Below are 23,566 nucleotides of genomic sequence, written 5' to 3' on the forward strand. Positions count from 1 at the left end.
CGTGTCAGCGGCAACACGGACTCTGCTCCTGGGCTCAGCGGACACAGCCTGCTGCTGCCACCCAGGCCTCCGCCGAAGGTCACCGTGTGGAGCAACCCGAAGCTCCTATTCAGAGGGAGAGGGCGTCCATACAGCCGAGTCCCAGGGGCAGAACCGGAAACCAGCCGCCAGGTAAGGGCGGGGCTCGCACAGCTGCCCCTCCCCGACGGGATGCAATTCAGTCAAGAGAAAGGCTGATCGCAAGATTGTGGGGATGAAGGGAGGCCTTTCCACAAGGCACCCCAGGGGACTCCCCTCACAACCATCGCTGGTGCTTACTGCGTGCCAGGTGGGTGCCACTGCTCTGCATGCGTTATCTGGTTTAATCCCCACAACAGCTCCCTGGGCCAGGCACTGTTACCCTGCGTTACAGGTTAGAAAACTGCAGCTCAGCGTGCTTAAGCCAGTAACCCCGAGGGTGGGCTGTCAGGATAACTGGGGAACTCAGAAAATGCACCTCCCAGGCCCGCCTCTGAGCAACAGAACCAGAACTCAGTGCTTTAGGGTCAAAAGCCAGGTCGCATACCCACCCAGCGGGAAGACGAGGCTGGTACGAGGGCGAGGGGAGGGGATCGAGGCGGCTAGAGCCAGGCTGCACCTCACTCCCAGGTGCCCGTCTGCTTTCGAGACCTGGAGCCCAGCGCCTCCTACCATCTACGCCTGAGAGGCCTCTGGCCTCACCTTGTCGCACCCACTGCAAAGCCCGCACTCTCAGCCGTGAGGCCACGGCCGTCCTGGGGCGCCCTTGGGTGGAGCTTCTCAAGCCTGAACCAGAAGCCCTGGAAGGAGCTTCACACAGGTGCGGGCTTCACACTGAGACCCACGCCCACACCAGCTTCCTTCTCTGGATTTCTTCTCTAAGGTCCCCAAGCAGCTGGATGCCTCACACGTAACCGCAGGGTGCTCCGAAGTGGACTCATCCCCCACCGCCCACCAGCACCCAAGCACCTTACTGTCCTGTCCGGTGCTTCGCTGCCCCGGGAGAGGGTCTAGGGCAGCGGTTCTCAACCTGTGGGTCGCGACCCTTTGGGGGTCGAACGACCCTTTCACAGGGATCACCTAAGACCATCAGAAAACACATATATAATTACATATTGTTTTTGTGATTAATCACGATGCTTTAATTATGTTCAATTTGTAACAATGAAAATACATCCTGCATATCAGATATTTACATTACGATTCATAACAGTAGCAAAATTACAGTTATGAAGTAGCAACGAAAATAATTTTATGGTTGTTGGTCACCACAACATGAGGAACTGTATGAAAGGGTCGCGGCATTAGGAAGGTTGAGAACCACTGCTCTAGGGGTTTCCAGCCCGGAGAGGTCTGGCCTTACCGGGTCAGGGCGGACGGGGTCCGTGGTTCCGACCGCTCTTTTTGGACCCAGCCATGCGCCCGCGGGCTCTGGGACCGCGATGCGAGTTGCTCTGTGCGTTCGCCTCTGCGCGTGTGTGCAGCTGGCCAGGAGGAGGAGAAGCTGGTTTTGAAGTTCCTCGGTCCCGCCGCTGCCTCGTTGAGTAATTGTCCTGAGAGCAGTTGCAGGCATTTGCACTAATTAGTTCACTTAATGTTATGTGCGCCTTGTTAGGACTCCAAATTCAATCTACAACTTAATGGGCAGCGCGCAGGCAAAGGGTTGGAATTCACAGTCCCCAGACTGCACGGTTTTGGTGTTGGTTTCCAAACGGCCCTACAGACCCATAAACCAGCCCTGGGTATTTCCTTCCCGTCCTCAAAAAAGTGTTTCTGACTCATTAAGCCCCTAATTGCACAGCTCTTGAGGGAAGTTCCTACTAAAAATGAAAACCAGCATCCAGTGGGCCCCGCATCACTTCCGCCCCCACCAGTTGCACACTCAGCGGCCGCTTCGCTCTCCCAGGTGCTCTGGCTTCACTGACCTGCTCCTGACCCCTGAGCTCTGTCTCTTCCTCCCGATTTCACTGCTCCAACCTGGGCCGAGTTTGGTTTGGGGGGAAAGCTAAGTTGGTGTCAGGACTGAGCCACTGACCAGCTGTGAGTACTGGGCTGTCACCTGTCCTCTCCCAGGCTTCGGTTTTCTCATCTAAATACTTGGCAACAGGCTGGTGGTTTCCCCAGGAGGAAAGGGGAGACCCTGCTGGGGAGAGGACTCTAGGGCAGGAACGACCATGGTCCTTGGGACCAGAAGAGGAAGAACGGCCTCTGGGGTTTGGGAGACTGGACTCGGAGGTTTGGGGAGGGCAGTGAGGTGATCCTGGCTGGGTGGCGGGGGTTTCACCATGTCTCAGGGCTGCCATTTTATTTTATTTTTAAAAATATATATTATATTGATTTCAGAGAGGAAGGGAGAGGGGGAGAGAGATAGAAACATCAATAATGAGAATCATTCATTGGCTGCTTCCCGCACACCTCCCACTGGGGATGGAGCCCGAAACCTGGGTATATGCCCTGACCAGGAATCAAACTGTGACCTCGTGGTTTACAGGTCAACGCTCAATCACTGAGCCACACTGTCGGGCCTGCCATTTTATTCTTTTCGGCAGCTGCAGTGAGAAACAGCCTCCAGCGTCAAGGTGCTGCCCAGAGCCCTTAGAGATCCTCCTCCAGACCAGAGCCTGTGTGTAGGCAAGTTCCCAGAGCTCGGTCTCTAAAACACCGTCCCCATGGGAGCCCAGCCTGGCCCCAGGCTGCCCACAGCCCTTCAGAGGGAGGCACCTTCATGACAGACCTGAGGCCCAAGAATACTTGTGGCCGAGGCCGCGCACAGGAGCTTCCGGAGTGGCCATGGCCTTGCCTGCCAGGCCACCTCCTCTCTCAGGAGCATGAAGAACGGCCCTCTGGGCCTATTTGTAAATTCTCAGAGGAGTAGTGACCGTGACGGGGAGCATGCAGGGTCTCTAGGTTCACTACTGGGAGGACACTTGTTCTTTAATTTAAAAAAATGTATTCTTTTTTAAGGTTTATTGAGGTATACTTGACAAAAAACGGGAGGACATTCTTAGTAAGTATGTTACTCCATGTTAGGAGTTTGGAATCACTTATTTGGACCTTAAGAAATAGGTCCTTATTTTCATTCAAGCTGATAAAGCAAGACATCCAGTTATTTGAGAGAACTAGACCATATTACAAAATACTGCTGTAAGAAAATACTACAGACTGAGTGGTTTATAAAGAACAGCGATTTATTTTTCATCGTTCTGGAGGCTGAGAGCCCAAGGTCAGGGTGCCAGCGTGGCTGGGTCCGGTGAGGGCCCCCTTCCAGGTTGCATACAGCCAACTTCCTGTGTCCTCACATGGTGGAATGGGTGAGGGGTCTCTTTCATAAGACCCCTAATTCCATGTATGAGGGCTCCACCCTCAGAACCAAAGACCCATCTCCTCATATTATCTCATAGCATTAGGATTTCAACCTATGAGTTCTGGGGTCACAACCATTCAGACCATAACATAGACCATGATGACCTCTACGGGTTCATCAACAGTCATGGGCTGCCGGAAGCCAGTCCATCCTTGCTGCTTGACACAGTCGCTGCAGGAAAGAAACATTTGCACAGCATATGTTTCAAGGGACCTGGCATATATAGCATATTGTTCTTAATATGTTTGCTCTCCTTAGTGCCATGTGTTTTAACCTCTGAGAAAGGTTGTTTCCCCAGGTGGGGATTTTTCCCTGAGGTTAGGGAGGGGATACAACCCCTTAATTAAGTGCAAGGCGGGTAGTTAAGCTACATAATCTTTACTCCCTGGAATGGAGATAAGAAACGCCCTAACCTTTGTAATAGAAATTGACAGGATTAAAATCAACTGGTATAGGTGCTACTCAGAAGCCTCCAGAGCCCACAGAGGAACCAGCATGGTGGAGTTTGCGCCCTGGTCGGTGCCATGGGAGCGCAGGCTCCAGACTCTCTCCGTCCTACAATGGGTCTTCTGCTTCTTGGCCTTGGCTCAGACCTGCATTATAGTCTTCATAGGCCTCCTGTTCACCAGATTCTGGTTCGTAAGTGTCCTGTATGCAACTGGGTGGTACCTGGACCGAGACACGCCGTGGAAGGGCGGCAGGCGCGTTCAGGTCCTAAGACGCAGCGTCGTATGGAAGTACATGAAGGACTATTTCCCCATCTCGCTGGTCAAGACTGCTGAGCTGGACCCCTCCCGGAACTACCTTGCGGCCATCCACCCCCATGGGGTCCTGGCCGCCGGGGTCTTTGTCAACACGTGCACCGAGAGCACTGGCTTCTCCGAGCTCTTCCCCGGCATCCGCCCCCACCTGATGATGCTGAACCTGTGGTTCCGGGCCCCCTTCTTCCGGGATTACCTCATGTGTGGGGGGCTGGTGACATCAGACAAGGAGTGCGCTGCTCACATTCTGAACAGGAAGGGCGGGGGCAACCTGCTGGGCATCATTGTCGGGGGTGCCCAGGAGGCCCTGAATGCCAGGCCCGGGGCCTACAAGCTGCTGCTGCAGAACCGCAAGGGCTTCGTCAGGCTGGCACTGATGCACGGGAGCCTCTGGTGCCCGTCTTCTCCTTTGGGGAGAACGAACTCTTTGACCAAGTTGAGAACTTGCCTGGCTCCTGGTTGCGCTGGACCCAGAACCGGCTGCAGAAGATCATGGGTATTTCCCTCCCGCTCTTCCACGGCCGTGGCGTCTTCCAGGACAGCTTCGGCCTTTTACCCTACCACCGGCCCATCACCACCGTGGTGGGGAAGCCCATCGAAGTGCAGCAGAAACCACAGCCCTCGCAGGAGGAGGTGGACCAACTGCACCAGCGCTACATCGAAGAGCTGTGCAGCCTCTTTGAAGCCCACAAGCTCACTACAACGTCCCCGAGGCCCAGCACTTGGAGTTCTGCTGAGCGCCTCCCCAGAGGAAGGGGCTGCCCCAGAGGGCAGGGCTGGCAGTAGGGGGCCCATGGGAGGCGCTGTGATCTGAGAAGGCTTCCTGGAAGCTTCTGTTGAACATTATCTCCAGAGTCTTCCAAGCCTCCTGCAATTCCAGCCCCAAGTCACAGCTGACAATGTGGGAGGGGCGACCAGACTCACGCTGGGACACCTATGCAGGTCCCCATCTCCTCAGTCTGCTCATCCGGGAAATGGGAGAGAGGGCTGGAAGATAATGGTTTCCGTCCTCCGTTGTAATGTCACTCATCGGACAAAGAAAAGAGAGCAGCAACCAATGACCAGGTTTTTCTTCCTCTACCTTGAATGACAGTGAAAAAGAAGCCGCCAGCTCCAGCCCCTTCTACTAGCTCCCTCGTCCCGCTCCCTGGACGACCCAGCTCCTCCCTCCCCAGCTGGGTAAGGAGAACCGCACTGTGTCACTGGCAGGCCTTTCCCCCCTCCCTCTGAGCCTCAATTTCCCTGACTGAACAAGATGGCCTCCGAGTCTCAGCTCTGACATCACGTAGGCTGAGAGCTCCATGAGGTGCCTCTTACTTGTCCTTTGTAACTTCAGCCCTTTCCTTAGCACAAAAAGGGGGGCTCTGTGAACTTCCCATTCAATAAATGAAAGGACTCTGAAAAAAATAAAAATAAAATCAACTGGTATAAATACAGATGTAACAAGACAATAAACATCAGTTCCTAATCAGATCCCGGCCAGAACTTGGCTGGAGATCCTGGCTAGAGGTCCTGACTAGGCTGCTGATCAACTGAACGCTGTCTCCATGTCATTCCTTCTTCGCCGACCCCGTCCACACCTTTGGGGACCCCTGGACCTGCTGGGGCTGGACCCCAGCAATGGGCAGGATTCTGTGAGCTGCCCCTGACCCCGTCCTTCATTGGACAGCAGCCAACGTGACTGAGCACTTAGGACAGTGAGCTGGTCACTGTGCTAAGCATTGGACAAGCATTATTGTATCTAATTCAACATCTCTGCTCAGCAGGTGCTATCCTATCCCCCTCTGTGCTGAGGAGACTTAAGTAGCTCACCCCAAATCACAGAACTTATAAAAGGTGGAGCCAGGAGTCAAACCAGGCCTGAAACTCAACTTCAAAACCCCAAATCTGCAGCCTCGAACTCCACTCCTGGCTGCTTCTCCAGGTCCAGCCCCCTTAACTCTGGTCAGGAACTCACCTCTGCCTGCAGTGCCGAGGACTGGGGACTGGGGACTGGGAGGTGGCCAGCTGGCAGCCAGGGACACTGCTGGGAGGGGCTTGGAGTTCAATGCTGCACCATCAGGCAGAACTGATGTGTGGAGGAATGTCCATAAAAAATCCTTATGTTCTATTTCTGTTGAAATGTAATACAGTTAGACAATACAAACTTGTGTTTGTTCAAATGATTTGGAAAAAAAAATGATGCCAACCAAGAGGGGAAACCAGCAAGCAGAAGTCTGTGCTTGTTCAGGAACTCTATAAAGAAAGGATAAAACCTTTTCTTTTTTTTTTTAATAAGAAGCAGAAAAGTCTCAAATGTGACTGGGAGACTGAAGAAACGAAAGGGGTTGGTGACTCTTAGAAAGAGGCACATCCTTTCTCACAAGCTGGACAGATGGAAGGGTGGGTAGCGGGAGGGCTTTCATGGACCACCCATGTCAATCCCTTGCCCCAGATTCTGGTCGGGTCTCCCAGTTGAGGATCGCCCTACAGCCTTGACTCCTGCTAGGGTGTACTAGTGTGGTGGGCAGAGGCAGCCGGGCGGGTGGAAAATATGGGAAAATAATTTGAGTGAGGGTGAGTTAGAAACAGAGATTTTCCCTTGAGGAATTACATTGATGAAATCTAGGCTACAAAGGTCCAAGTTCAAAGGTGTGTTTACTTTATTATGTTTTTGCCCCAAGGTATGTGCTTGTTGGGTTAATGTGTATTTTATTGAAAAATCTCGTATTAGGCATGTCAATAAGAGTCAGTGTTACTTATATGGGGAGGGCAGGGGAATGCAGTTTTGTCACTAATTTCAGATCTCAATCAAGAGGTTCTTCCTGGACCCGTTGGCTCTACTGCCACCTGGTGGTAGGTTCCTCTCGAGCAGGCCTGGCCATTTGGGTTGCTGGCCAGAACCCAAGTCCAAGCTTGGAATCTTGGCTCTGCTCACTTGGTGCAGGGTGAACAGTTAGATGGAGTTCCTCTCTCAGAATTCCAATTCCCACATGTTAAATGGAGACCATCACACCTACTTTGGGGAGTTGTGATCCAGTGAGTTATCTACCAGTATGCGTAGCGCCTGGAGCATAGTAAATGTTTAATAAACTGTAACTATTAGTCTTATTGGAAAACAATGTGATAACTCCATGGGGTGTATCCCTGTGGGGTTCTGTTCTCATCATTTCCATCCTGACTCCAGGGAAGCTGTGCCCCCATAGCGGTGGCTGCCCCTGCTCAGTCAGAGGCTGAGAGATTTGGGCAGGTTGGGAGGGATGGGCCAGATGGAACAGGTGAAATTTAACAGGGAGAATGTAAATTCTAAGTTACACAGATTGTCCACCAGGTGCACAAATATGGTGATGCCTGTTGACAAAAAAAGGCCAACTCAAAAACGTAAAGAATTTTAGGAACAGATAGCTCGCTCGACAAGGGTCAGTTGGTTGACTTCACACTGAAAATTCTAATGTAATCAATAGCCATGAAGGTGCTGTTATGACCAACTGTTAAAATGTTCATCTACGCTGATCTTATAATTCCACTCCTAGGACTCCACTCAGAGAAAATAATCAGAAATAACTGTCTACAAAGATGCTCATTATAGTGTGGCTTATAAAAGTGAAAAACTAGAAACAGTAAATGTCTAAGAATAGAGGACACATTAATTAAATTATGGCTTATCCATATGCAATCCTTAAATTTTTTCAGTTTACTCATTACATATAATTTCAAAATGCTCATATATAAGTTGGGGTGTGATAATCAGGGTATAATTATAAATAGAGGATCATAATAACATATTGATAAAAGTTTCAATTAAATAAAAATATAGAAACTAAAAGCCTGAATTTATCTAATAAGATTGCATCAAATTGTGCAATGCATATATTGACTAAGTTTTAAGGAGAAACTGGCAAATCCAACACTGAAATAGATTTTCATGCACCTTTCTCAGTAATTGATAGATCAGACACACACACAAAAAAAAAAAAGTAAGGAAAAAGATTTTCACCCCTTAGCAGCTTAATGGGCCTGTGTGGTACACTGCAACCTATAGCTGAAGAAGACACGTTCTTTCAAACACACATGGGACATTTATAAAACTTAGCCCCCTGCACACAGAAACCAGCAATTTCAGTACCTGGTCCTAATTCTAAGACAGGGTAGGAACAGGGAGTTTGGGGAGCCAGAAGCCCATTGACTTAGAGCTCAGAGATGCTGAGACGAGGTTATGGCTGAGATGAGTTTGTGAGCATAGTTCTCCAGATAAAGGAGATGGGGCTGGGGGCTGAGCCCCCCTCAGGCAGAAGCAGCAGGTCCAAGGGCCCTGAGACCAATAAATGCAACTGAGGTCAGGGAACTACAAAGAGCCCCAGATTTTGCACCCCTTGCTCTCCACAGTTCTGAGTTCTTAGTGCTTCCAAGCAGTGGCCCTGTCATGACTATCCAGGGCCTCCACCAAAAGCTATGGTTCAGTTTCCATCTCTACTGGGAGACAGGGGTCTTCAGTTACCTCCAGGCCGGGGCATGTCCCCCAGAGAGGAACATGAGCTGGGCCCGAAAAGGAGCCGACTGGAGCTCAGATGTCATGAAGGCTTGGTGAGCTCATGTGGGAAGGTGACAGGACTCCCGAGGCTCTGCCAACAACTAAAGAAACCCTCTACCCGTGCCCCTAAAGAGCCTTTGGGGGCCTCCCTGCCGGCCGGGCCAAGCAAAGTTGGATCCCGGTCTCCCAGGCCTGGTCCAGCCCACGCTGTGTGACCCAGCTTATGCGTAGTTCTCTGGGGCTCAGGCCACCTGTTAAAACACAGGTATCACTGGCTTCCTGCTCACCGCGCCAAGGTGTCACATACACAGGCTCATGTTTAGGAGTGAACTCTAGAGTGTTTGCAGCAGTGCAGTCCCTGCAAGGCTGAAATGCAGCGTTTATCCCCAACCTTCATTTCAGCCAATCGCTTTCCTGTGTCCTCCCCCAAAACCACTTTCAATGTACCCTCTAACCTGATATGGGGACTCGTTTTATCCCCCTTTCTTTCCTGGCTACTGAGCAGGAGATGACATGTGATAGCTAGGGAGGCTTGGGAAGCCACACAGGCCCATTAGCTCAGGAGACAAGTATGGAAAGAGAATACATAAAGGAAGGAACCTTGTCTGAAAGTCGGGACTCTGAACTCACTGACTGTGTGACTGTGAGCAAGTCACTTCCCCTCTCTGGTCCTGTTTTCTCATTCTTTTTTTTTTTTTTAATGTATTTTATTGACTTTTTACAGAGAGGAAGGGAGAGAGATAGAGAGTTAGAAACATCAATGAGAGAGAAACATCGATCAGCTGCCTCCTGCACAACCCCCACTGGGGATGTGCCCGCAACCCAGGTACATGCCCTTGACCGGAATCGAACCTGGGACCTTTCAGTCCGCAGGCCGACGCTCTATCCACTGAGCCAAACCGGTTTCGGCTTCTCATTCTTAAAACGAGCGGAAATCATCTCTAAGTTCATTTCCAGCTGAAGACTCTGGGATCCTATCATTGAAAGAACCAGGTGTATTTCAAGAGTTAATGAACAAGTTCTTATCAGAGAACATAGTCCCTTCCATTGACTTTCCAGAGCTGCTGGGAGGTGGAAGGAAGCAGAGGTGGGAATCCTGGAGCCTTTGCTGAGTCGTGGACCAGCGATTAGGCCTCACAAGGGGCTGCCGCCAGGACTTAGACAACAAGGCCAGCGCTCCTCAGTCATCCCCACCTAAGGAACACAGCAACACCAGGGTAACACTGGTGTTTCAGGTTTGACCAACGTCTTTGATATGCTAAGTCCAACTGAGAAGCCAATCCTCTATGTATCTCTATCTATAGATCTATAGAGAAAATTGTGGTCCTTCTTCACATATAAATAAATACATTCATTTATAAACATATATAATCAAGAAAAGAAAATTACGTGATAGAATGTAGCTTTGGTTCTTGAGCATTACCAGGGTGTAGGGCAGTGATGGCAAACCTTTTGAGCTCGGCGTGTCAGCATTTTGAAAAACCCCAACTTAACTGGTGCCATGTCACATATAGAAGTTTTTTTGATATTTGCAACCATAGTAAAACAAAGACTTATATTTTTTTTCTTTTTTTTTTTTAATCTTTATTGTTCAGATTATTACATTTGTTCCTCTTTTTTCCCCCCATAACTCCCCTCCTTCCAGCTCCCACCCCACCCTCCACCCTCACTCCCCACCCACTGAGTTCATCCATAGGTGCATGATTTTTGTCCAGTCACTTCCCGCATCTCCCACACCCCTTTTCCCCTAAGAATAGTCAGTCCATTCCCTTTCTATGTCCCTGATTCATTATAATCACCAGTTCATTCTGTACATCAGATTATTTATTCACTTGATTCTTAGATTCATTTGTTGATAGATGCATATTTGTTGTTCCTAATTTGTATCTTTACCTTTTTCTTCTTCTTCCTCTTCTTAAAGGATACCTTTCAGCATTTCATATAATACTGGTTTGGCGGTGATGAACTCCTTTAGTTTTTCCTTATCTGTGAAGCTCTTTATCTGACCTTCAATTCTGAATGATAGCTTTGCTGGATAAAGTAATCTTGGTTGTAGGTTCTTGGTATTCAGCACTTTAAAAATTTCTTGCCATTCCCTTCTGGCCTGCAAAGTTTCTGTTGAGAAATCAGCTGACAGTCGTATGGGTATTCCCTTGTAGGTAATTGAGCCTCTTTCTCTTGCTGCTTTTAAGATTTTCTCTTTGTCTTTTGCTCTTGGCATTTTAATGATGATGTGTCTTGGTGTGGTCCTCTTTGGATTCCTTTTGTTTGGGGTTCTCTGCGCTTCTTGGACCTGTAAGTCCATTTCTTTCTCCAGGTGGGGGAAGTTTTCTGCCATTATTTCTTGAAATAGGTTTTCAATATCTTGCTGTCTCTCATCTTCTGGCACTCCAATAATTCTGATATTAGACCGCTTAAAGCTGTCCCAGAGGCTCCTTACACTATCTTCACACTTTCGGATTCTTTTTTCATTTTGCTTTTCCAATTGGGTGTTTTTTGTCGAATCTTTGACTTGATTCTTGTGCTCCTCTGGTCTGCTATTGGGTATAATATTCTTTATTTCAGTCCGTGTATGCTTACTTTCTAATTTCTTTATCGTAGCATCGAGGGTCTCATTAGTTTTCGTGAGGCTCTGCACAAATTTATGGCAAGCCCTCAAAATTGCGATTCTTAGCTCCATATCTTCCATTTCTGTCATGTTTTTTTGTCTCCGCATCTTATATGCTTTCTTGGTGCCCCCCCTTGTGGTCTTTGTGCGCAGTCTTGTTCTAGCCAAGCCTTAATTGTTGTAGTTAACACTAGAGGGATTTGACCACCAGGCCGACTGGCTGTAGGAATCAGCTGTGGAAAACGTCTGTCTTCTGGGGAGGCGTTATTCCAGCCTTTGCTGAGGCGGTCGGCAAATGGTTGTGCGCAGGGCCTGGGCGGGGCGGGCTCAACAGGGCGGGGGGAGGGAGCAGCTATGGCCGCTCTCAGTCCGTCCCCAGGGGCTCTGCCTCTCTGTCCAAACAACCGCTGCAAACCTCGGAGGGGCCGTAGCCAGACAGTCCCGCTTCTCCCGTTTGAGTCTGGGTCCCTAGAGACTCGCCCGGATCTGTAGCCCAGAGTCTGAGACTCGCCCGGATCTGTAGCCCAGAGTCTGAGACTCGCCCGGATCTGTAGCCCAGAGTCTGAGACTCGCTCCTGATTGAAAACGACAATTGTGCCCTCAGCCGCCAGCCCGCTTTGGGCGCGCACCCTCACCACCGCACCGCCGTACCTTTAAATTTTCCACACTGCGCCTCCGCTGAGCGTCGGAATGCTGTTGTTTTTGCTTCTAGTTGAAGAGACTCTCCTCAGCCAGCCTTCCCGTGGTTCTGGTTGATGTCCGCTCCGACTTTTAGTTGTATTTTTGAAGTGGTTGTCCACGGCGGCAGTCTCCGGTGTTTACCTATGCCGCCATCTTCCCGGTCTCCAAGACTTATATTTTTGATATTTATTTTATATATTTAAATGCCATTGAACAAAGAAAAATCAACCAAAAAATGAGTTCGCGTGTCACCTCTGACACGTGTGTCATAGGTTCACCATCACTGGTGTAGGGGAAACAGGGAGGACACCCTGGTTCACACAGGGGTGGTCTGCAGCTTGCTGATGGGAACTGAGTGGTGCCTCAGCACCAGCAATGAGCAGTCCTCCTGTACCCTGCTTACTTAGACTTAGTTCTGGGTACTAAGTTTTGAGAAGGATCCTTCGAACCAGAGGCTTCCAGGTAATATCAGCTCAGGTGGGGTAGGGTCTGGAAAGCTTGTGAGAGATGGTTGAAAGAGTTAGGCACTCAGGGCCTGGACAAGAGCAGACAGGGGAGGAATGTAGTCATGGCAACAAAAAGCCAAGGGATGTGTAGATTAGGATGTAAATGGAGCTGATTTTTTACCAAAATAGGAAGATTGGTTACAATGGCTAATGCCCAGACCCATATATACAGCTTCATCCCTGTGTCTGCTTTCACTCGGCCTTCTCCCCTCCATGACTGTGTTCATTCCCAGGGCTCACTTTGCATCTGTCTGTTACTGTCTCTGGGATCCATCTTCAGCAACACTCCTCCAGGGCTTCGACCTGTACATCCAACTCCCTCCTGGCCACCTTGGCCTGGATGCTCTCATGCACACAAGCTCAACGTGTCCTACAGTGAACTCATCACATCCATAACCTGGGACCATATTGGAAGGGCTTCGACTTTTATGTGCTCCATTTGTTCCAACCATGTCTGGAAGGCAAGGAAGGCATGGGATGTGTCATAAATACTCCAAAGTGGACAATGCCTCTGTCCTTAGAATGAGGTGCTTCAACTTGGTTGCTCATTGGAATCATCTGGAACATTTTGGGAAAATGCAGACTTCCAGGCCTCACCCAGAACTCCATGAATCAGAATCCCACAATTTTTTTTTCAAATTTGGAATCCTCTTAGTATCAATGAAAATAAATTATGCTCATTAACAAATCATAAATTTCACCACTGGAAATTCATTCTCACACTTACTGTACTCAGTAGGAAAGATCAGGATTGAGTTCGTGGGAACAAATGCCTTGGGCCTTATTATCACCCTTAACCAGAAAACACACCTACTGGCTCAGTCCTCTCCACCATTCTCTTACAATGTAGCAACTCCTGGAAGCATTATCTGCTTGATGCCTCCAGATGGAATCTCCCTTCATTCTGCCTGTCTGGGCATCAGGTGCTGACTACACAGCATCACCGTGCTCTCACAACACTTCTGTCCTTTTGGAGAAACTCTCACGTTCCCCTCTCTCTCTCTCCTCCCAAATTGGAGGCACAGAAGCAGGATAGAAAGGGCAAGGCAGCAGGGCAGGGACGGAAAGGTGCTAATGTCCAGGTTGGCCCACCCCAGCTTTCCGTGCGCTCCAACCCTGCCCCTCAGCCTGGGGAAGGCCCTGAGTTTCCTGCCTAAGAATCTGTCCTGTTGGAGCCTCAATACATTGCTGGTCACCTTGCTGTACTTTTGATAGCTTTTCCCTTTGAACAAACAAAATAAAGTTATGCTCACCTCATTGAGGGTTGGGGAGTAAAATGTAGGCAATTATAAATGCCAGGTCATTGCCAAATTACTTTAAAACTAGCATGGAAATTAATTAGACATGCATGCGCTAGAATACACCACCTTTTCCCTTGGTTACCTTGACCAGTGCCAAGACAGGGGGCAATCCTCACAGGGCAACCTCTGATAGACCTTTTCTTATGAACCCATACTCAGACTACAACCAGGAGAACATGAAGTTCACTTACCGTTATTGGAAATATACTATGTAGGGTATAAAACTTTATTTTTTAAAAGTCCCACCAAATGTATCTTAATCTCCTATGAGCATAAAGACAAAGATGTCATTGCATCATTATAATAACCCTAAACTGGAAACCACTCTCATTTCCACCAATATGAGGCTAGTTTAATAAATTATGGCCTATATAGAATAGCACATGATTAAAGAGGAATATGTATTGACTGGAGCAATTTTCAAGATATGCTGCGTATGCACTGTCTGCTCCCATTCGTGTGTGTGGAGGGTGTACACACATGGACATGATAGACTGTTTCTGGAGGGTTACACAGGGAACTGACAAAGTGGTTACCTCTGTGGAGAACAGGGAGACTGAGAGGTCGAGAAAGAGGAAGGACACACGTTTCCATGTATAGGCTTCTAGCACTATTTGAATTTTTTTTATCATCTTCATATATTAACTTTAACATTTTTAAATGTTCGATTGAAATGTCAAATATGAATTTCACAATCTTAAAGAGACTTGGGTATGTCCTTAATCACTTATGCTTACACTATTATGGGTCTTTGATTTGACCTCTTTTACTTCGCTGGGGAGGATGGGGGAATGGAATCTGACTTTCCTTTGCCTTTATGTGCTTATTGTTTAACACTGTTCTCTGCCTTTTTCTCCTCTTATTATAATACTAGAGGCCTGGTGCATGACATTCATGCACTGGTGGGGGAGGCGGCACAAGTCCCTTGGCCTGGCCTGCACCCTTTTGCAGTCCAGGAGCCCTCGGGGGATGTCCAACTGTGGCTTAACTGGCTCTCTGACATCCTTAGTCTAAGCCACAAACATCCTTAGCACTGCTGCGGAGGAAGGCCTCTGTGCTTGCCAGCCGTGAGCCCAGCTTGTGGCTGAGCGTGCTCTCCCTGTGAGAGCGCACTGACCACCAGGGGGCAGCTCCTGCATTGACCATCTGACCCCTAGTGGTCAATGCGCGTCATGACCGGTGGTTCTGACGTTTGGTCGATTTGCATGTTACCCTTTTATTATATAGGACTAGAGGCCTGGTGCACAAATTCGTGCACAGGTGGGGTCCCACTGGCCCCACCCCGATTGGCTGATGGGGTGGAGCCAGCCAGGGGGAGGTGCCGAGGGTGGTTGGCCGGCCGGCCCCACCCCCTGGTCAAGCTCCTAGTCCAGGGGACAATTTGCATAATAGCCTTTTATTATATAGGATTAGGAGAAAGAGGTCATTTTTACCTTTTTATTGCACATTTTGAACTCATTGTTGCCTCGCATTATCTGTCCTTTCTCCATCCTGTCGTATAAGGTGCACCACATGCTTACCAAGCAGCACTTCTAACACACGGACAGTGAACTTCACTGTGGTTAGTAGACACATAATTTTATGAAAGTATCGGCTAATAAGTAGAAGGGACAGAGGTGGACACTGCCCTTCATTCCAGTAGGCTGCAGTCACATCTTGCTGACAACCTAATTCCTGATATTTGTTTTAATCTTCTTACTTTAATGCCCTTGGGTGCCACTTTTTCAGAGAGGTGTGCTTTTGTCACTTTTATTACCCGCATCCATTCATTTCCAGTGTGTTCATCGCACTGTCCAGGACACAGGCCAACTTTGACAAAGTTCCTATTGGGTCATATTGTCTGAGGTAGCGATTTCTGTAATTTTTTTTTTTTTTTTTTTTTGGTTGAAAAGCAGTTTGGTTATAGTGATATCTTTTTACAAATATTCTTGCTACCTCAAGTATGGGGGTGTTCTTTTGATAGATTATGTTCTTTTCTTTGGGTAATTATTTCTTATCTGCATTTTTTTTAATCCTTCACCAAGGACATACTCAGAGAGAGAGAGAGAGATAAGAGAAACATTGATCAGCTGCCTCCTGTATGTGCCCTGACTGAGGACTGAACCCGCAACCCAGGTATGTACCCTGATAAGGAATTGAACCAGCAACCTTTTGGTACACAGGACGACACTCAACTAACCGAGCTACTCAGGCTGGGTTCTTAGCTATACTTCAAAAAATTAGACTTTTATTACATGACTAATACATAATGATACAAAATTTCAACAGTACTGAAATAAAGTAAAAAGAGGCTGCTATTGCAACCAACTGCCTATCTATACCTTAATCATTTCCCAAGCATAGACACACAGACATATGAAAACATGAATCCTCTTTATATAAAAAATGAAACTGGCTCATGATATACATACTGTTCTATTTGTATTATTTGCTTTCTCTACAGGGGACATGTTTTAAAGTCGATTACTTTTAGCCCGTCCAGTGGTGCTCAGTGGTTGAGCATCAACCCAGGAACCAAGAGGTCACCAGCTCCATTCCTGGTCAGGGCCCATGCCCCAGTTGCTGGCTTGATCCACAGTCGGGAGCATGCAGGAGGCAGCCAATCCATGTCTCTCTCTCTCATCGATGTTTCTATCTCTCCCTTCCTCTCTCTCTAAAATCAATAAAAACATATTAAAAACAAAACATAAAATCGGCTACTAAAACTTTAAAATTAAATTACTTTTAAATTATTTTTTACTTTTTATCAGTTGTCTATGATATAATTTAAAATTAAATAGTACTTAAAGGTTTAAGATAGCCCTAGCCAGTTTGGCTCAGTGGATAGAGCGTTGGCCTGCGGACTGAAGGGTCCCAGGTTTGATTCCGGCCAAGGGCACATGCCTGAGTTGTGGGTTCGATCCCCAGTAGGGGGCGTGCAGGAGGCAGCCAATCAATGATTCTCTCTTATCATTGATGTTTCTATCTCTCTCTCCCTCTTCCTTCCTCTCTGAAATCAATAAAGAAATATATATTTTTTAAAAATATATTTTTTAATATAAATAGCAGCTCTTGCTCCTCTTCTACCTATTTCACATTCTTCAGTCCCTTTTCCTTTTTGCTGTTTCTTTTGACATTTACCTTTCTAAGCAATGTTTCTAGTACTTTGTCTTGATTTATCAAGACATACAAGATGAGTATTTGGCTCTCTTAACCTCCCTCCCAAACCAACCAACCACTAGAGTTGTTAGCACCATGTTTGAATAAGCACCATGATTGTCATGTTTCCATTATTATAATTATGTAAATATTCTTTAAAATTGAGAGAGAGAGAGAGAGAGAGATTTGTTTCACTTATTTATGCATTCATTGATTGATTTTTGTATGTGCCCTGACTGGGGATCAAACCCAGAACCTTGGTGTATCAGGATGATGCTCTAACCAACTCAGCTACCTGGTCAAGGCAATTCTGTAAACATTTTTAACTGCAAAGCCATATATTATGTTCTGATTATGATTCTCTTCTTGAAAAGTATTTCCTTTTCTCCTGAATATTATAATAACCTTTAGTTTTTATTGCTTATGATAGTGTGATGATAGTTTTCTTTCTATCATTGGCTAAACAACCCACTCCAATGGCCTCCAAATATATCATTCCACATTTGACAAACCTATACATAAGCCCACAATTCTAACTTTTCCCCACGGAATCTTGCTCCTGGAGCCCTCCATCTGTGGCTCCACTCTGGAAAGAGTCTTCCTGGAACTCCTCCTCTCCTTATCTTGGGCATACCTTTCATCTCTCTCCTATGTTGGATCTCCTATTTTCTGTATCCCATGACTTCCTAATTTTATATCTATGCTCCCATACTTCCTTTATTCTGTTAATATGGTGGATTGTAGTAATTAACTTTTAATGTTAAACCCACCTGCATTCTGAGATAAACTCTACATGGTCATATTATTTTTACGCTCTTTATACATGCTGGATTAATAATTTTTGCATCTATGTTCATAATGTATATTGATATCTTACTTTCTTTTCTTAGAATGTCTTTGGCCCATTTTGGTATTTTAGTAACACTGTTCTCATAAAAAATAAAAATAAAAATGGTACTACTACTTTGTTATAAAAAAAATAAGTTAAATAAAAAAGATGAGCCCTGTGGGGAGGGTGGGGGGGAGGACAGGGCATGGGTGCGTTCCTCCATTCCTACCTGTGGTGTCATGGAGACCTGGGCAACCACACTCACACCCTGGGGAGGAAACACGGAGGTGGAGGGCGAGGGGCAGAGCAGGATCTGTCCCCAGCGCTGGTGTCCCACCAGATCAGCCCTGGCTCCTGGACTGTCCTGTCCTCCCTGCCTCGCGATCTGGGCCAGCAGGAGTCACCAGGTCGATTCCCAGAATTCCAGGGGCAGGACGCTGAGGGCAGGACCAGCTGTTGGACAAACAGATCAAAGGCTGCTGATCCTCCTGGGCCTGCTCTGGGGCTCGGCAGTCGCCACCGGGGCACACAGTGGCCGCAGCCCGTGTTCGGGCACCTGGCGTCACCTGGCTTCCTGGGGAAGTACCCTCCCCCCCCAAAAAAAGATGAGCCCTAACTGGTGTGGCATCATTGGTTGAGCGTCGTCCCATGCACGAAGAGGTTGCTGGTTTGATTCCCCATCAGGGCACATGCTCACCACCTTCCACAACCACATCAAAATTACAACTAAAATACAGAACAACCATCATTTAGAACTGCCTGAAATCTGGCTAAATGGAAGTCCTACAACTAGAGAAGTAAAGAAAGTACATCGAGACTGGTAGGTGGGGTGGAGGCATAGAATGGGATGGCCAAACACCCACATGTGGTGTTTGTTTATTTTTTTTCAATCCAAGGGATATCTCGGCTACAGAGGCCTCCCATGAGAAGCAAGGGGTCCCAGGATCACACCAGACCCCCAGCTCAGGGTTCCAGAGCTGGGAAGAGAAGTCCCTGTAACTTCAGGCTGTAAAATCCAGCAGAAATTATAGCTGAGTGACATGGAGGTGGCTGGAGTCTAGGCAGTTCTTACATGGTTCCCCTTCCTCTGAGCTCCAGCGCTGGGTGGCAACTTTGGGGAATCCAGGGACATACAGGGAGGAACTGGATTGTCTGGCATCAGGGCAGGAACTCAGAGGCAGCTTTCTCCCAGATGGAAGTGTTCACAGGGGTCATTGTTCCTCCACTGTTGCAGAGCTGACCAGCAGCCATATCTGAGTTTCCATCAGTGTGGCCCACACTGTTCCTCCACCTTGGTGATTCCCTGAGACCCCCCCCCCACACACACACACCCAATTTGCAGCTCTATCCAAGCTGTTTGCAGATATGAATGGCCTGTCCTAGCTCAGGCTTCAGACTTTTCTAAAATCTCTCAAACAAGCATCAGCTGGCATCAGCATACCCCATACCTATCAATAAGAGGCCCAAGACTGGCACTAGCACCAGCCTGCCTTGCTTCACAGCTTGGCCTCTCCTGGGCACTTCCACACCCAACATAAGTAACATCCATCTTCAGATCACTCTGTAGCTCCTGTTGGGTGGTTCCAGGCAGTGGCTGAGTTTGCACCTCCTGGGAGGCCCCAGAGCCAGTACACCCAGGGGATAGCTTCAGACCACACCAGATTACAACTCTACACATCTACAAGTGACACACTCAAGGGGCAGACTCGGACTCAGTGAGCAACAAAGCAAGTCCTGCTCCATAGCAGTGTCTCCTGCACAGCAGTTCTTCTACTGTAGTCTCAGCTGGTTCTCACAGCCAGTTGGCCTAAAGGTCAAGTCCTCCCAGTGATGCCAATAACAATCAGGGCTCAAATACAAGACTGTGCACACAGCCCACACAGGGGTGCACCTAGAGTGCGCAGTTCAGGTGACTGGAGAGGCTCGGCCACTGGGCCCAACAAGATACCTACTACACAAGGCATCTCCATCAATTCCAGGAGACATAGCCTCTCTACCTAATATATAGAAACAAACACAGGGAAGCAGCCAAAATGCAGAGACAAAGAAACATGTCACAAATGAAAGAAATGGAAGCAAGCAAACTACTAGATACAGAGTTCAAAACCATGGTTATCAGGGTACTCAAGGATCTTCATGAAAATTTCAAGGATCTTAATGAGAATGTCAAAGGCATGAAAAAGGACCAGTCAGAAATTAAGCATACACTAACTGAAATAAAGAATAGTTTACAGGGATTCTTTTGTAGAGTAGAGGATGCTGAGAATGAAATCAGCAGTTTGGAATATAAGAAAGCAAAAAACACCCAATTAGAAGAGCAGAAAGAAAATGGAATCCAAAAATCTGAAGATAGTGTAAGGAGCTCTGGGACAACTTCAAGCATACCAACATTCTCACTATGGGGGTGCCAGAAGAAGAGAGAGCACAAGATATTAAAAACCTATTTGAGAAATAATGACAGAAAACTTCCCCTACCGGTGAAAGAAACAGACTTATAAGTCAAGGAAGCCCAGAGAGACTCAAACAAGAGGAACCCAAAGAGGCCCACACCAAGACATATCATAATGAAAATGACAAAGGTTAAAGATAAAGAGAGAATCTTAAAAGCAGCAAGAGAAAAGCAGTTAGCTACCTACAAGGGTGCGCCCATCTGTCAGCTGACTTCTCAACAGAAACTTTGTAGGCCAGAAGGGAGTGGCAAGAAATATTCAAAGTGATGAATAGCAAGGACCTACAAAACCAAGATTAGTCTACTTAGCAAAGCTATCTTTTAGAATTGAAGGTCAGATAAAGAGCTACACAGACAAGAAAAAGCTAAAGGAGTTCATCACCACAAAACCAGTATTACATGAAATGTTTAAGGGTATTCTTTAAAAAGAGGAAGAAAGAAGAAGGAAAAGAAGGAAGAGGAGGATGACAGGGAAGAGGAGGAAGAGGAAGGAAAAGAAGAAGGAAGACGAGGAAGAGGAAGAGGAGGAGGAGGAGGAGGAGGAGAAGGGAGAGAAGGAGTAGAAGGAATAGGAAAAGGAGGAGGAGGAGGGCAGAGAGGAGGAGAAAGAGAAGGAGTAGGATAAAAAATATGAACAATAAAATGGCAACACATATCCTATCAACAATTGAATCTAAAAATCAAAATAAATAAAGAAATCTAATGAACAAAATAAACTGAATAAATTAGAATTAGAGGCATGGAAACATGGAATAGACTGACGAAACTCAGAGGGAAGGGGGGCAGGAACGGGTCGGGAAGAGATTAACCAAAGATCTTATATGTATATATGCATTACCTATGGACACAGATAAAATGGTGGTGAAGGCCTGGGGCAGGGTGGGAGCCAGGTGGAGGGGGAAAAAATAGGGGACATCTATAATACTCTCAACAATAAAGATTAAAAAATAATAATTTGTAAAAAAAAGATGAAACACTACCATTTGCAACAGGTGTTATGCTAAGTGAAATAAGTTAGATGGAAAAGGACAAAAATTTGCACTCGCTTCGGCAGCACATGCACTAAAACTGGAACGATACAGAGATTGGCATGGCCCTGTGCAAGGATGACACGCAAATTCATGAAGTGTTTCATATTTAAAAGAAAAAAAAAGGACAAAAATCATATGTGGACTATTAAAAAAATAAACAAACAAAAACCAAAAAAACCCTCATAGATATGGATAACTGATTGGTGGCTACCAGAGAAGAGGAAATGGGTAAAGGGAGCCAACTGTATGGTAACGGATGGACATGATACTTTTTTTTTTTAACTTCAAAACTAGGCCCTTTATTGTTGGGTTCAGGCACACTGTGAAGTGCCAGAGGAAAGTGGGTCAGCAGGAGACAGGAGAAGGGCTACAGGCAGTGTCGACCATTTTCCTAAGGGGAGGAGAATCGGCCACAGAACAGAATACCGTTGGTTTTGCTGTGCTGAATAAAGAAAAGAAAGGGGTGGTCAGCACAGAACCTGGGAGTGAATCTCGCATATCGAAGGAGGGTGATGCTGGCGATGGCGGTCGCAGCCTCTGTGCCTTCTTCGTTGACCTCCACAAAGGACTTGTGAATGACCTTGGACAGACACAGGTCTCTCCCTGACGACATTCCAGAGAAGTCTGCCTTGTCCTGCTCAAAGGCATTGGTCATGCCCATAGAGTAAAGGACATCCTTCATGTCGTAATTCTCCTCCAGTTTGAAATCTAGGGAGGAACACTTCCACCTCTTCTTCATCCATCATATCTGGCCTGGTCCATTCTATGAATTTCTCATAGGTGAGCTGCTTTTCCACCATTTCCAGGTCAACATGTTCATCGGGAAGCATGATGATCGTGTTTAGCTCTTTGCCGACGTACAGTAGCACCAGAATTTTGGTGAATATTTCTCCGACATAGGTCATATTAAAGGTAGATTGTTTAAACATCATTTGCACAGGTTTCTGCTCATTCTTGCTAACTTTAAATGGTCTCCCCTGGGTTTGGTGCTTGCTAAACTGGCTGTCCCAGTTTCCTTTGAAGTAGATGGCATTCACAAGAGCCAGAGGAGTACTTTGATTAACTGAATTTGGAGGCAGCAACTCTGTAATTTTACCTTCTGTCTTGTTAGCTACCCAGGTGTTGATGTTTTCTAGCCTCCTCTGCAGCTTTGAAGAAGTCAAGCTCTTCCATCTCTGCTTGGTAGAATTTGAGGCAGGAATCTTTGAAAGATAAGTTGAAATCAAAGGACTTTTCTCCGAAGAGCCTGTTGGCAGTTCTAAGCAAGTACTGCGTGCCAGCCCTGTTAACCTTGGCGAGGAGCGTCTGGAAGCCCTGGTGGACATCTTCACTTCTGCCACCACTTTTACTGAAATAAAGTGCCTGGACTATCTGGGCCACAGTGTCTCCACCTGCCCCCATGGCCAGGGCAGAGGAGATGCTGAAGGGTGAGAACAACATGTTTTTTGATTTGTCTTCACCCAGCTTTTTCAAAAGGTTTTTTTCAAAAAGTGTCATTTGCTTCGGACAGAGTATCCATGATGGCGAGTCGGCCTCCCGGGGGTTCTCCGACTGGAGTGTCGGCGCCTGGGGAATGGAGCAGCAGCAGCAGGAAGCGGAGCAGCCGCTGGACCTCAAATAGCGGCAGCCGACATGATACTTTTTTTTTTTTTTAACTTATTTTATTGATTTTTTACAGAGAGGAAGAGAGGGATAGAGTTAGAAACATTGATCAGCTGCCTCCTGCACACCCCCCCACTGGGAATGTGCCTGCAACTAAGGTACATGCCCTTGACCGGAATCAAACCTGAGACCCTTCAGTCCACAGGCCGACGCTCTATCCACTGAGCCAAACCGGTTAGGGCGACATGATACTTTTGATGGTGAGCATGCTATAGTATAGATATCGTGTATAATATTGTACACTTGAAACTTATATGTTATAAACCAATGTTACCTCAATTGTAAAAAAAGATTGAGAAGTATTCCCTTTTCCGTTTTCTAAAAGTCTGTGTAGAATTAAAGCTTTTTCTTCCTTAAATCTATGTTAGAACTTACCGATGAAGCCATCTGAACCTTAGAGTTTTCTTTTGTAGAAAGATTTTTGATAATACATTTCTTTGATATAAAGCTATTCAGATTTTCTACTTCATCTATATCAGTTTTAGTAGGCTATATTTTTCAAGGAATTCATTGACTTCATGTAATTTATTGGTTTAAAGTTGTCCATAATATTCCGTATTATCCTTTTAATGTCTGTAAGATCTATAACAACATCCCCCATTTCATTTCTGATAGGGATAATTTGTGTTTTCTCTTTTCATCCAGTTTTGCTAGAAGTTTAACTTAATCTTCTCAAAGAACCAACTTTTGGCTTTGTTAACACATGGT

At 46.8% G+C, this 23,566-nt stretch overlaps 1 non-coding gene and 2 pseudogenes across 1 annotated transcript; 2 read left to right on the top strand and 1 right to left on the bottom strand.

The window, feature by feature from the left end:
- Window positions 1-3,842: 3,842 nt before the first annotated feature.
- LOC139002193 (2-acylglycerol O-acyltransferase 2 pseudogene) lies at window positions 3,843-4,923 on the top strand (annotated as a pseudogene).
- Window positions 4,924-21,203: 16,280 nt separating this feature from the next.
- Window positions 21,204-21,306, top strand: LOC139004591 (U6 spliceosomal RNA). Its single transcript, XR_011470461.1, has one exon. It is a non-coding gene; the product is annotated as a U6 spliceosomal RNA (small nuclear RNA).
- A 170-nt stretch (window positions 21,307-21,476) lies between these two features.
- On the bottom strand, window positions 21,477-23,013 carry LOC139002194 (serpin B6 pseudogene; annotated as a pseudogene).
- Window positions 23,014-23,566: the final 553 nt, after the last annotated feature.

Source organism: Myotis yumanensis, unplaced genomic scaffold (assembly GCF_028538775.1).
Source record: "Myotis yumanensis isolate MYYU_CA2020_CCGP unplaced genomic scaffold, mMyoYum1.0.hap1 SCAF_2, whole genome shotgun sequence".
Lineage (NCBI taxonomy): Eukaryota > Metazoa > Chordata > Mammalia > Chiroptera > Vespertilionidae > Myotis > Myotis yumanensis.